Source organism: Dendropsophus ebraccatus, chromosome 13, assembly GCF_027789765.1.
Source record: "Dendropsophus ebraccatus isolate aDenEbr1 chromosome 13, aDenEbr1.pat, whole genome shotgun sequence".
Taxonomy (NCBI): domain Eukaryota; kingdom Metazoa; phylum Chordata; class Amphibia; order Anura; family Hylidae; genus Dendropsophus; species Dendropsophus ebraccatus.
The window spans coordinates 72,771,783-72,786,915 of record NC_091466.1 but is presented as its reverse complement, the minus strand read 5'-3'; the positions used below and the strand labels follow the sequence as shown (position 1 = coordinate 72,786,915).

Below are 15,133 nucleotides of genomic sequence, written 5' to 3'. Positions count from 1 at the left end.
AACTTCACTCCTCCAGATTAGGCACCGTGCAGCGTTCACCGTGCAGCGTTTCCTTTAATCAATGGCATCAAATCTGAACTAATAGGCTTAATACCCAACACCGTATCATGTTTACTCAGGAGGAACACTGCCAACAAAGGATAAGCGGTAATGCCATATTTCCGAGCAGATTTCACCATCTTAGGGTTTGCTCAACCCTGCAGAACAATATGTAAAGGAACCAATCTAAAGATATTACTGACAATGTGGAGATTTTAGGCCTTAGACCAGGGACGGGCAACCTTCGGCCCTCCAGCTGTTGCAAAACTACAATTCCTATCATGCCTGGACAGCCAAAGCGAACGTGAGACCTCCCTTTGAAAGAGACAGGAGGCAGAATTTGATGATTCCATAGTGTGAACGGGCCCTTACTGTCACTGCTCTTCCACAGCTACAACCAGTAGAGGCTATGAAGGCTTCAATAATCATAATTCTTAAATAAATTTTAATGCATAAAACTACATAAAAATGTTACTATGGCATTTGCTAGGCCATGTCCCTAGAGCAGCCACCCTAAGATTTATGTATGTCTTACAAAAGACTTCTGGATTCACGTGAGAACTAGAGAATACAACCATGCAAACATGAAAAGGGGAAAAAAAAACATGGTCACTGAAAAAAAAACACTAATTTCCCTTCATTGTTGGAGTCCTGCAGAATGTGATAAGCTGAAACCAATGCTGGTAAACAACCCCGGCGGAGTCACAAATCATGACAAGTGTCCTAGTGAAACATCTGTGCAACCGGATGACATATAACACAACCAAACCCCGCGCCAAGAAGTTACTAAATAAAAACAGGGCCGTACAGTGCAGAATCCGATGCCGCCAGTAGTAGGCCGCCAGTGTAGTAGTAGGCCGCCTGTGTAGTAGTAGTAGTAGTAGGCCGCCAGTGTAGTAGTAGTAGTAGTAGTAGTAGTAGTAGTAGTAGGCCGCCAGTGTAGTAGTAGTAGTAGTAGTAGTAGTAGTAGTAGGCCGCCAGTGTAGTAGTAGTAGTAGTAGGAGGCCGCCAGTGTAGTAGTAGGCCGCCAGTGTAGTAGTAGGCCGCCAGTGTAGTAGTAGGCCGCCAGTGTAGTAGTAGGCCGCCAGTGTAGTAGTAGTAGTAGTAGGCCTCCAGTGTAGTAGTAGTAGTAGGCCTCCAGTGTAGTAGTAGTAGTAGGCCTCCAGTGTAAGGCCTAACAATGCCATTGGCTTCTTGACCATCTGGTGTTAACAAAGGAAAGTAAATAGATATGAAGAGTTTCTTGAATCTCACCTGGGCTCTGTATGTGTCAATCATGCAGGGTCGGGGACAAATACATGGTTCTACACCAGACTAATACATTCCATCTGTCAAAGAGATTAACATAGGACTGTAGAGAATGACGTAATAGATGGGCAGAAACCCATCCTCCACCAAATCTTGAAACGTGATTGGTAGAAGTAGCTCTTCTCTTAGGCCCATGAGATAATCCCTATACGCTCAATGTCAAAAAGTTGGTGTGAACAAACGTGTAGTGATTATTTCATGATCCAACAGAAAAGTACTGCTTCTACCCATCACTTTTCAAGGTTTGGTGGAGGATGGGTTCCTGCCCATCTATTACGTAATTCTCTACAGTAATGGTGCGTTTACACTTAACAATAATTGGCCCGATCGTACGATTAACAATGTCGGAGTAACAATTTTTTTTTTTAACGATCAGTGTTTAGACGGTACGATATATCGTACGGAAAATCGTTTTGCGATCGCTTAAGCCTATCTCACACATTGGTTAAATCGGCAAATGACTGTTCACACGGAACGATCTGCGAATTTTTTGCGAACGACGATTTGATAACATGTTGAAAGATCAAAATGAACGATTCCTCGTTTGATCGTCGTTTGATCGTTCCCTGCGTTTACACGTACGATTATCGTTCGAAATCGATCGTTATCGCGCAAATTCGCACGATAATCGTTACGTGTAAACGCACCTTAACATGTTAATCTTTTGACAGATGGAATGTATTAACATGTAACTGTAGAGAACGGCAGGAACCCATCCTCCATTAAACCTTGAAACCCCATTCTGTAGAAAATAGATTGGCAGGAAACCATCCTCCCTCAAACCTAGAAATGTGATAGGTAGAAATAGTTCTTCTCTTTGGATCAGGAGATAATCGCTACACATTTGTTTACAACAATTTTTTTGACACAGAACGTATAGTAATCCAAAGAACTACTTCTACCTATCGCTTTTCAAGGTTTGGTGGAGGATAGGTTCCGTTCAGATTCGAACGATTAAACGATAATCTGAACGATAATCGTCCGGTGGAATAGGGCCCTTAGGGCCCTATTCCACCGGACGATTATCGTTTGCATAATCGTTAACGATTAACGATCTCAAACGACCGCTATTGCGAAAGACCTGAAAACGTTCGGTCATTTCCATGGAACGATAATCGTTACTTATGATCGTAATTGCGATCAATTGTTTCTCTTCGCTATTTATTCGCTATTGCGTTCGTATCTATTGCGAACGACCGAACGATGTCTTATTCAATGCGAACGATTTGCGAACGAGCAACGATAAAAATAGGTCCAGGTCTTATAAAGCGATCAACGATTTCTCGTTCGGTCGTTAATCGTTAACTGCATTTCAACCGAACGATTATCGTTCAGATTCGAACGATTTAACGATAATCTGAACGATAATCGTCCGGTGGAATAGGGCCCTTAGAGGGCAAGTTTCTGTTGAGACAACACATCATCGGAAAAACAAAGAGTGGAGACTGGGAGTATTGGAGTGGGATTTGTGGGGGACCAGGGGAGAAGAGTATCACTTTTTTTTTAACACCATCCCCAGCCATATATGTTTTTGTTTACTCACTGACAACTAGTGTCAAGCAAGAATATATATTAATTTCAATGGTAAACCACTGCCAGACACCACCTTATACTCTAACATACCTAATCCCCTGCCATCTGCCATCAGGGAAAGGTCCGGGGCCACAACACATTATTAGTCATCATATTATAGACTGGAGTGGACTCGCTTACAGTGTTTCCTCGGCTTCTATAAGTCTGGACAGTCCTCCTCCCCCCTGGCGTGATGCGTCACATTATGTGGTTTCTCTTACCTAAGTGTGAGCTCTTTTTTAGCCTCCAGAAGTGTTAATGGAATCAGGTTACATCAAACAGTCTGTGCACTTCATACAGGAAGCTCAACAATGACCCCCAGTAAGAAACCATTCCGTACTGGGAGGGGAAGGACACACCAGGGACGCCATTCTGCCACTATGGCAGCATTAGCTAGAATATTGCAAAGGGAAGACCATTCCTTAAAATATGTATACAAGGAAAAGAAACAGAAATACGGCCTCTCGGGAGCCGGTCATAAACCCATGCTAATCTCCGGCCCGGTCATTGTACACACAGGGAGTGTTAGCACTGTATACAGGGAGCAGGAAACGGCTGTGTGATATATAGCAAATAAGATAGTACATAGAGAAGTGGCAGTGCATGTCTATATACAGGACCCGAAGAAGAGAATCATTCAACACCGAAACCCGTCCCTTCACGTCACCTTCCAGAAGTGGTCTTAGATCAGTATTCTGCAAACCAATGATGTCATACACTCACATGACCGCTGCAGCCAATCACAGGCCTGAACACATGAACGCACGTGACCTCATTGCTCCTGGTACTCAAGTAAAAATCTTTACATTTCAAATCAACTGGTTTTGGAATGTTTTATAGATTTGTAATTTATTTCTATTTAAAAATCTCCAGTCTTCCAGTACTTATCAGTTGCTGTATGTCCTGCAGGAAGTGGTGTATTCTCTCCAGTCTGACACGGTGTTCTCTTCTGCCACCTCTGTCCATGTCAGGAACTGTCCAGAGCGGGGGAGGAGGGGGTTCTGATGGGGATTTGCTACTGCTCTGCACAGTTCCTGAGCACTGTGTCAGACTAGAAAGAATACACCACTTCTTGCAGGACATACAGAAGCTGATAAGTACTGGAAGATTTTAGATTTTTTTAATAGAAGTGAATTACAAGTCTATTTAACTTTCTGGCATCTGTTGATTTGAACATGTCTTCACGGTGGTCACTAATGGGCCTTATTCCGATACATACGCCTTTTAACGGCAGCAGCAGCAAATCGCCATAGAAAACCTCTCCTGCTCTGGACAGTTCCTGACATGGATAGAGGTGGCAGCAGAGAGCACTGTGTCAGACTGGAAAGAATACACCACTTCCTGCAGGACATACAGCAGCTGATAAGTATGGGAAAACTTGAGATTTTTAAAGTAAATTACAAATCTATACAAACTTTCTGAAACCAGTTGATTTGAAAGAAAAAGATTTTCACTGGAGTTACCCTTTAAAGACTGGTATAAACCACGGAAGGAGGCGGGTTTCTGAATCCTCATTCCCTAATTCCTATATTACTCAGGGAACATCCTTGCTGCAAGCAGTGACTGTATTAGGGTCCATTTACACAGAAAGATTATCTGCCAAAGATTTGAAGCCAAAGCCAGGAATGGATCTCAGGCTTTCCTTTATGACCTGATCTCTGTTTAAAGTCTGTTTCTGGCTTTGGCTTCAAATCTTTGGGCCCTATTCCACCAGGCGATTATCGTTTGCATAATCGTTAACGATTAACGATCTCAAACAACCGCTATTGCGAAAGACCTGAAAACGTTCACTCATTTCCATGAAACGATAATAGTTACTTATGATTGTATTTGCTTATGATCGTTTTTCTTCGCTATTGCGTTCGTATCTGCTGCGAACGACGTCTTATTCAATGCAAATGACTTGCGAACGTTTTGCGAACGAGCAACGATAAAAATAGGTCCAGGTCTTATAAAGCGATCAACGATTTCTCATTCGGTCGTTAATCGTTAACTGCATTGCAACCGAACGATTATCGTTTAGATTCGAACGATTTAACGATAATCTGAACGATAATCGTCTGGTGGAATAGGGCCTTTGGCAGATAATCTTTCTGTGTAAATGGCCCCATAGAGAGTGTCCCCCGCCACCTCTCGGCTCTCCCTCAGTCTTCCCCCAGCCGGCACCTTCTGTCTTTGTTCCTCGGCTTCCGCTGCTTACCCTTTGTTTAAGCCGCAGTCTCCTCACAAATGTCACCGCGTAACGCCGCCTAACAACGCTGGTGCATTATATATTCCGTATAAAACAATACTCTACAACACCGCCGGGAAATTAAAAAGGGAAACACTGACAAAGAGCATTTTCCAGCATTCCCAAAGCGGCGCTGCGGCCCGGAACACGAATTACGGAGATAATTCAGACCTCACAGAGACACCAGGCTCCAGCTGCTGAGGACTACACATCCCAGCATGCTTATAGACCTGCTATCCGCTCATCACGTCCTGACATATAGCTTGCGGCTTGTGTGCGAGTAGACTGCGCAGTATGCGCCCGCAGGGCAGGTTTTCTTCAGACGTTGTGCTTTTTCTATACTGGCCTTTAGCCTAAAACAATAAGAACAATAAGAAGAATCCATTCCCCGGGCGCGCGGCGTTTGACCTAGTTGGTTTAGTCTGGAGACGTAGAAACAGTCAGTAAGGACTGGGAAAGCTCCTGGACTCCTTACCTCACACCGACTACGGCACAATAGTAAAGGTGTTCCAATCCGATGGGGGTCTGTGTATTCAGAACCAGGAGAAGCGCACAGATGAGCGCTTCACTCTCCATCTCACAGCAGGAGATCGGCTTCAATTCATGTCTATGAAGGAAGCCAGAGAGAGAAGCGCACAGCCAGGTGCTTCTCCAGGTTCATTTTAATGAACTTCCAGACCTCTGTAAGGTGTCAAAAGTTTTTGTTTTTTTTTTTGCAATTGACAGGGACATGTTAAAGGGGTTTTTCCTGAATTAGAAAAAAAAAGCGTTGTAGATTATGGTCTGGTATTGTAGCTCAGTGAAACTGGGCTGACTTCTGTTTTAAAAACAAAAAGGGGAGACTGTCTAAATTTCATTTTAAAGGGATTATCTGGGATTAGAAGAATGACAGCTAATTTCTTGCAAAAAAAGCGCCACTCCCCGTCCTCAGGCTGTGTGTGGTATTACAATTCTGCTTCATTCATTGCAATGGAACTGAGCCTCAAAAGCCGCAGCCAACCTGAGCACAGGAGAGGCGCTGTTTCGGGAAGAAAGCGGCCATGTTTTTCTAAGTCTGGACCCCCCCTTTAATATTGAAGACCTACCAATACCCGTCACTATGACTGTACCAATGTCCTTGCAGTCCTTGCTTAAACTCTATACATTACCTATCCATGCTGCAGAGCCCTGCAGCATGGATAGGTAATGTATACAGTTTGGAAATTGTCAGCCGCACACCGCTATTACACGTAGCAACGCGCGGTCGGCACCTGACAATTATAAGTCCAAACCTATATCAACGATCAGCCAATGATCGTTGTCATCGGCCGATCGTTGTGTTTAATACACGGAGCGATAATTGGCCGGATAGGGCCGATTCGTGCGGTTATCGTTCCGTGTAATAGTAAAAAAGGCGGAGCTTTCCTCCGTGGATCCCGCCTGTCTCAGTATGTCATTGCCCGTCTACGGGAGGGGGCGCGCTCCTCCGCTGCAGCGGCTCTCCGCTTAAGGAAGTGACACGTCAATTCTTTGCGCCGAAAGGGGAGGAACGGGACGCATGAGCGCCCTCCCATTCACTCACTACAGGACACTGAGCACGGTGGAGATCCGCCACAGAATTTCGCTGTATTCGCTTAGTGTGAACATACCCCAATATGGTGAACGGTTTCAGGTTAACAATAAACAATGCGATTGTTTATGATTAATCGGTAAAAATCGCTTCATCTAATAGGACCTGTAGTCGATTATAATATCTAGTGGGATGATATGATTTACGATTACCATTGGGGCAGTCCCCATGGAGGAGAACAATGGTTGGACTGGTTAAGGCTTTTATGTCCAGGGGCAGCGGCTAATGGAGGGATTAAAGCCTCATTAGCCCTGAGGGTAAGTTCACACCTATGAGAGGAAGAGCACAGAAGGGCCACGCATTTCATTCCCAAATTAAGGGTGCATTCACACCTACAGGATCCGCTGCAGATTTGATGCTGTGTTGAGTTATTTAAATGAAATCTGCTGAGGATTTGCAACGGAAAATACGCTGCGCATCCGGTAAGTGTGAACGTACCCTTAAAGGGACATCCTTGCATGACACCTGAACATTGCCGACTATAAACCGGGCTTTTACACGACTATGCCCCATATTACACCAAACAAGTGGCCGATAATGGTTTGGTGCGATATCGCCTATTAAAAGAGCATGGTGGCCGATCAGGATTTTTCACGACAGCTATGGCAGCAGACGGCCGTTCTCTTCAATGGGCAGCCCATACGATCTAAGGCTCCTTTTATATACACAAATAAATCGCTAAATCGGTCGTTTAGCCAACGACAGTTACTGATTTTTTTTTTTCTTTTAAACGATAGACGTTTAGACGAGAAGATAAATCGCTATGAAAACCGGGGAGGTGAGTGGACGTCTTATCCCTCGGCCACCTCCTCCCCGATCCCAGCAAAAAAAGTGCCCCACCCCCACCCCCGCTGGAGTACCACTTTAAATTTTAAGGGTACTATGACATGGCCCAATAATAACTTTAAACAAGTGCTGATCTGCTAGATCGGCACTCGTTTACACAGCCGGATAATCGTTTAACAAGGGCTGCATGGACATTGTTACCAATGACCTTGCAGCCCTTGCTTAAACTGCATACATTAGCTATCCAGGCTGCAGGGCTCCTCTTGTGGTCCCGCACTCTGCAGACTCAGGGCAGCCTGTCTCAGCTGACAGGCTGCTCAGCCAATCACTGGCTGCGGTGGTCCCGGGCAGTGATTGGTTGAGCTGCCTGTCACCTAAGACAGGCCGCTCTGAAGCTGCAGCGCGCAGAACCTGGGGAGAATCAGAGCGCAGGAGGAGCCCTGGACCATGGATAAGTAATGTATGCAGTTTGCAAATCATCAGCCACCGGCCGCGCACCGCTATTACACGTAGCGATGCGCGATCGGTGGCTGACAATTATAGGTCCAAACCTATATCAACGATAGGGCCGATTTGGCCAATTATCGCTCCGTGTAACAACCCTAACAATAAAACGATTTTTCGCACAATAATCTTCCCGTGTCATAGAGCCCTTACACTTATCCCTTAGCCAAGGCTCCCAGCCCCAGGAACGCAAACTACAGAAAAGATCCGCTCACCGCGTGAACATGTCCCAAACAGGACGCTAATCCCCACGTAATGGAGCGGGTAAAGACACAAAGCTCGGGCCGTCCACCCGGAAAGAGCTCCAAAAATTTCTACAAAAATTTATTGCAAAAACATTTGTAAAATTTGATTATGGGATGAGTTCCCGAAACGCATTGGTGCACTTTTTTACTTTTCACTTTTTTTAACGTACTTTTTTGGAATAAAGTTTTGGAAAGATTTTTGAAACGGTGAAGTTTTTGATATTTGCGATCCCGACACTCGGACGCCCGCTGATTATTACAGCGAGGGTCTCGTGTGCCCATTCGGCGTCATTGCAGGATGATCTAGACTTTGGTGTCCAACTTGCAAGCCTCCAACCGTTGCAAAACTACAATTCCCATCATGCCTGGACAGCCTTCGGCTGTCCAGGCATGATGGGAATTGTAGTTTTGCACCAGCCGGAGGGCCGAGAGTCTAAACTAAACCAAAGTTCTTTGACGGTCGCCTACTACCCAATCTCTGCCTTTCCTATGCGGTCTATCTTTTCTATAAGCACAAAGAAGGTGTTGTACTATGAGAGGCGGAATGATTAATGGTTCCTCCTCGCTGCTGGCGTGTTATACGATATCAGTCGGGTCCTCAGAATAAGTGGCTCTTAGTATGAGCTTCAATACAATCGCCCTGACCCTCCACCTCAATCATCTATACAGCGAGGGGCCATTATAAGCCTGGATCCGGATTACATAGCCGGCCGCCCCGGCCGCCACAGTCAGTCTCTTTCAGACGGCCGAGTGATGTTGTTTTCCTGTGAATGCGGCAGAAACGAGAGAGGCCGGTGCGGCAGACAGACGGTGCGCTGTTCACGAGACACCACCGGCAGGCAGGTCAGGGCGGCCACGGGCACACAACCTTCTTTATTTCTATACACACAGAGAAGGACACCCTTATTCCTCCCGAGTCCACTCTGGCATTGGTTCGAAAAGTAAGATACAGTGTGAACGCAGCCTGAAGGGGTTAAAAAAATGTTTGTCCACCTCTCTCCTTGTGATAGAAGGAGTAGCCTTTAAGACCTACCTTCCTAGGATTATGGCAGCCATGTAAAAATGGTCGCTACCTTCCCTATGTTACAAAACAAGACGTGACTTCAACTCTGTGACATCTTTGCATAGACTTTATGACATCACATAGAGCTGATGACATCATCGCATAGAGCTGATGACATCACTACAAAATACCATTAAAACAAAACCTGCTGATAACCTAAAAACACATAACCACAGTTTATTCTTCCTGCACCAGCGACACCAACCCAGCAGATTCCGTCAGCTCTAGAACATCGAGTGACTAGTATAGAGACGTCAGCTCTAAAACACCGAGTGACTAGTATAGAGACGTCAGCTCTAGAACACGAGTGACTAGTATAGAGACGTCAGCTCTAGAACATCGAGTGACTAGTATAGAGACGTCAGCTCTAGAACATCGAGTGACTAGTATAGAGACGTCAGCTCTAGAACATCGAGTGACTAGTATAGAGACGTCAGCTCTAGAACATCGAGTGACTAGTATAGAGACGTCAGCTCTAGAACATCGAGTGACTAGTATAGAGACGTCAGCTCTAGAACATCGAGTGACTAGTATAGAGACGTCAGCTCTAGAACATCGAGTGACTAGTATAGAGACGTCAGCTCTAGAACATCGAGTGACTAGTATAGAGACGTCAGCTCTAGAACATCGAGTGACTAGTATAGAGACGTCAGCTATAGAACAGTATGACAAGTAGAGACGTGAGTTCTAGAACACCAAGTGACAAGTAGAAATACAATTGTTCAAGAACAGTCTGAAAAGCAACAAGAAAAAGGGCAAAGAAATTGCATGAAATCCCACATCACAGGGGTCAAACTGCCCCCCCCCCCAGCACACTGCAAAATGCAGAAGGCAGCAGTATGTGCGATGTGCAGTAAATGAGGTGTGTGTGTGGTGGACGTGTGTGCGTGCGCGTGCAGTGGAAGTGATGTGTGTATAGCTGATGTGTGTGTGGTGGACGTGATGTGTGTGTGCATGTGTGTGTGCAGTGGATGTGATGTGTGTAGCTGATGTGTGTGCACATGTGTGTGTGCAGTGGATGTGATGTGTGTAGCTGATGTGTGTGTGCAGTGTGTGCCTGTGTGGATGGAGAGAAGATAGCTGTGTGCGGTGTGTGTGTGTGTGCCTGTGTGGATGTGATGTGTGTGCGGTGTGTGTGCCTGTGTGGATGTGATGTGTGTGTGTGCCTGTGTGGATGTGATGTGTGTGCGGTGTGTGTGCCTGTGTGGATGTGATGTGTGTGCGGTGTGTGTGCCTGTGTGGATGTGATGTGTGTGTGTGCCTGTGTGGATGTGATGTGTGTGCCTGTGTGGATGGAGAGCAAAGAGCTGTGTGCGGTGTGTGTGCCTGTGTGGATGTGATGTGTGTGCCTGTGTGGATGTGATGTGTGTGCCTGTGTGGATGTGATGTGTGTGCGGTGTGTGTGCCTGTGTGGATGTGATGTGTGTGCCTGTGTGGATGGAGAGCACAGAGCTGTGTGCATGGAGGGACGTGCTGACAGATTGCTGGTGGCCGGAGGAATGTAATAAATCACAGCGCGGTGACAGGCCGGCGGTGTAACACAGCTGTGTATGAGATTAGAGGGCTGTCTCCCGGGCACATACCAGCTACTGCAGGGTACCGGATGGGCACTAGGGGCAGGATACATCACATGTAGGGTGCCCAGTGCAGGAGATGGCAGGGGCTACTGGTACTGATAATGAGGGTCAGAAGTGCCTGATGTCAGTGCCGGGGGGGGGGGAAAAGGTGTGCAAAAACTTATGTGAGGGGGCGCACAGCCGGGTGCAGCGGGTATTGGGTGGTGGGCTATGTAGAGGCACTGCGGGCTCTGAGGTGAGTGCAGCGTGGCACACAGGGCAATGACGCCCATCATATAGTTATGTAAGTGCTGACCGTTGCTGTGAGGGGGGCATGACTGCTATATGCCCTCACCAGCCGGGGGTGCTGTGTAATGGGGGGCAGCAGGATGGGGGGCACCCGCCAATCCCTACATTAAACGGTTGCAAAATGAAGCGCTGTTCACCAAGAGCGACTTTACAGTATGTGAGGGTGTGATGGTGCCGTGTACAGTGCGAGGGTACCAGAGTGTGTCGGGCGGTGTATGGGGATGCTGTATACAGTGTATGGGGATGCTGTATAGCAAGGCAGTGTACGGGGAGGATGCTGTATACAGTGTATGGGGATGCTGTATACCAGGGCAGTGTACGGGGAGGATGCTGTATACAGTGTATGGGGATGCTGTATACCGGGGCAGTGTACGGGGAGGATTCTGTATACAGTGTATGGGGATGCTGTATACCGGGGCAGTGTACGGGGAGGATGCTGTATACAGTGTATGGGGATGCTGTATACCGGGGCAGTCTATGGGGAGGAGGCTGTATACAGTGTATAGGGATGCTGTATACCGGGGCAGTGTACGGGGAGGATGCTGTATACAGTGTATAGGGACGCTGTATACCGGGGCAGTGTACGGGGAGGATGCTGTATACAGTGTATGGGGATGCTGTATACCGGGGCAGTGTACGGGGAGGATGCTGTATACAGTGTATCGGGATGCTGTATACCGGGGCAGTCTATGGGGAGGAGGCTGTATACAGTGTATAGGGATGCTGTATACCGGGGCAGTGTACGGGGAGGAGGCTGTATACAGTGTATAGGGACGCTGTATACCGGGGCAGTGTACGGGGAGGATGCTGTATACAGTGTATAGGGACGCTGTATACCGGGGCAGTGTACGGGGAGGATGCTGTATACAGTGTATAGGGACGCTGTATACCGGGGCAGTGTACGGGGAGGAGGCTGTATACAGTGTATCGGGATGCTGTATACCGGGGCAGTCTATGGGGAGGAGGCTGTATACAGTGTATGGGGATGCTGTATACCGGGGCAGTGTACGGGGAGGAGGCTGTATACAGTGTATGGGGATGCTGTATACAGTGTATGGGGATGCTGTATACAGTGTATGGGGATGCTGTATACAGTGTATGGGGATGCTGTATACCGGGGCAGTGTACGGGGAGGATGCTGTATACAGTGTATCGGGATGCTGTATACCGGGGCAGTCTATGGGGAGGAGGCTGTATACAGTGTATAGGGATGCTGTATACCGGGGCAGTGTACGGGGAGGATGCTGTATACAGTGTATAGGGACGCTGTATACCGGGGCAGTGTACGGGGAGGATGCTGTATACAGTGTATGGGGATGCTGTATACCGGGGCAGTGTACGGGGAGGATGCTGTATACAGTGTATGGGGATGCTGTATACTGGGGCAGTGTAGGGGAGGATGCTGTATACTGGGTCAGTGTATGCAGTATACAGGGTACGGAAAGGATGCTATATACTGGGTCAGTGTATGCTGTATACAGTGTATGGGGAGGATGCTATATACTGGGTCAGTGTATGCTGTATACAGGGTGGAAGGATGCTATATACTGGGTCAGTGTATGCTGTATACAGTGTACGGGGTGGATGCTATATACTGGGTCAGTGTATGCTGTATACAGTGTACGGGGAGGATGCTATATACAGTGTATGAGGATGCTGTATACTGGGTCAGTCTGTGCTGTATACAGTGTCCGGGGAGGATGCAGTATATAGTGTATCATGATGCTTTATACTGGGTCAGTCTATGCTGTATACAGTGTCCAGGGATGCGGTATATAGTGTATGATGATGCCGTATACTCGGTCAGTGTATGCTGTATACAGTGTCTGGGGATGTGGTATATAGTGTATGATGCTGCTGTATACAGTGTCCGGGGATGCTATATACTGGGTCAGTCTATGCTGTATACAGTGTCCAGGGATGCAGTATATAGTGTATGATGCTGCTGTATACAGTGTCCAGGGATGCAGTATACAGTGTATGATGCTGCTGTATACAGTGTCCGGGATGCCATAAACTGGGTCAGTCTATGCTGTATACAGTGTCTGGGGATGCAGTATATAGGTATGATGATGCTATATACTGGGTCAGTGTATGTTGTATACAGTGTCCGGGGATGCAGTATATAGTGTATGATGCTGCTGTATACAGTGTCCGGGGATGCAGTATATAGTGTATGATGCTGCTGTATACAGTGTCCGGGGATGGAGTATATAGTGTATGATGCTGCTGTATACTGGGTCAGTCTATGCTGTATACAGTGTATGATGCTGCTATATACTCGGTCAGTCTATGCTGTATACAGTGTCCGGGGATGCAGTATATAGTGTATGATGATGCCGTATACTCGGTCAGTGCTGTATCCAGTGTATGATGCTGCTGTATACTCGGTCAGTCTATGCTGTATACAGTGTCCGGGGATGCAGTATATAGTGTATGATGCTGCTGTATACTCGGTCAGTCTATGCTGTATACAGTGTATGATGCTGCTGTATACTCGGTCAGTCTATGCTGTATACAGTGTCCGGGGATGCAGTATATAGTGTATGATGCTGCTATATACTCGGTCAGTGTATGCTGTATACAGTGTCCGGGGATGCGGTATACAGTGTATGATGCTGCTGTATACAGTGTCCGGGGATGCAGTATATAGGTATGATGCTGCTGTATACTGGGTCAGTCTATGCTGTATCCAGTGTCGGGGGATGCGGTGCTGCAGGCTGCTGGGGCTCCGCTCCTCCGTGCTCTCTCCGTGCTCTCCCGGTGCCGCAGCTCTCTGTTACCTTTGGCTCCTGTGGTGGCGGCGGCTGCTCCTCCTGCAGGCTGCGCTCCCGTGCACACAATAATCCAGCAGGGGGCAGCACACGTCCCGCAGCCCACCCTCAGCAATCCTGGGGCGCTCCCGGAGCCCCGATACACCGCGCGGCCTCTCCCTCCCCAGCCGCTCTCCGCTCTCCGATCACACAAGTTGAGAACAAAGTTACTCCCCGCCCGCTCGCGCTGGGAGCCCCTGCGGCTGATTCTCGCGAGACTTCCCATTGGCCCAAAATGGCGACGGGCGGTACCGGGGGCGGCGCGGGTTACCATGGCAACAGCGCACGCCTCCTCGCTCTCATCACCGTGGAAGGAGCAACTTCTGCCTCTTACTTCCCAAGGAGAGACGGACCTCTGGCGACCCCGGAGCCTGCTCAGGCATCGTGCATGCAAAAAATCCTCTGTGCTGCTGTCACTGCCCCATTAACTGCTGCAGAACCATAACTCCCAGCATGCTCTAAAAGCCGGGACCGGCACCGGTTGGGTAATGTGAATATGGTCACATTGCAGCACTTAAAGGGAATCTGTCACTAGGTTTATTCCATCTAAATGAGAGCAGTATAAACTAGTGACAGAAATGCTGAACAGATCAGTGTATTACTTATATCATTCTGTTCAGCCGTTCTCCTAATATGCAGGAGAATAGGATTCTTGCCACACCCCTCCCCCCCCGCCCTCCAGCTGCTGATTGACAGGTGACTGCTTATACACAGCATGGATAGATAACTGCCAATCAGTAGCTGGTGGGTGGAGTTTTCTGCTGCTCATGAATATCCAGGACTACTGAGCTCATGCACACAGTGGAGAGGACTACTTATTGTCCATGTTATACAGGAGGAGATCTCTGGATCAGCTGCACAGAACAGTGTAGGTGATATATCATTCTGTTCAGCTTCTCTGCTGCCCTGAGATAGGACGCCATAAACCTACCGATAGAGTCTCTTTAAGATTCAGGCTACATGGCTGCTTTTGTCTCAATATCACACTATGACATCACAGAATAACACGACGGTGACACGACAGTCACCCACAATCGATATCTGATATTTTTTCAGTCATAAATCCAGTACTTATCAGCTGCTGTATGTGCTGCAGGAA

General features: G+C 47.4%; 1 protein-coding gene across 5 annotated transcripts in view; it reads right to left on the bottom strand.

Moving 5' to 3' along the window:
• The window catches only part of SIPA1L1 (signal induced proliferation associated 1 like 1), a 185,697-nt gene extending 171,471 nt beyond the window's left edge, over positions 1–14,226 (bottom strand). For all 5 annotated transcript variants that reach the window (XM_069951189.1, XM_069951192.1, XM_069951193.1 and 2 more), the window contains exon 1: positions 14,005–14,226. The gene's annotated coding sequence lies outside the window, so the exon portion shown is untranslated. The remainder of the gene's footprint in view (positions 1–14,004) is intronic.
• Between the last annotated feature and the right edge of the window lie 907 nt (positions 14,227–15,133).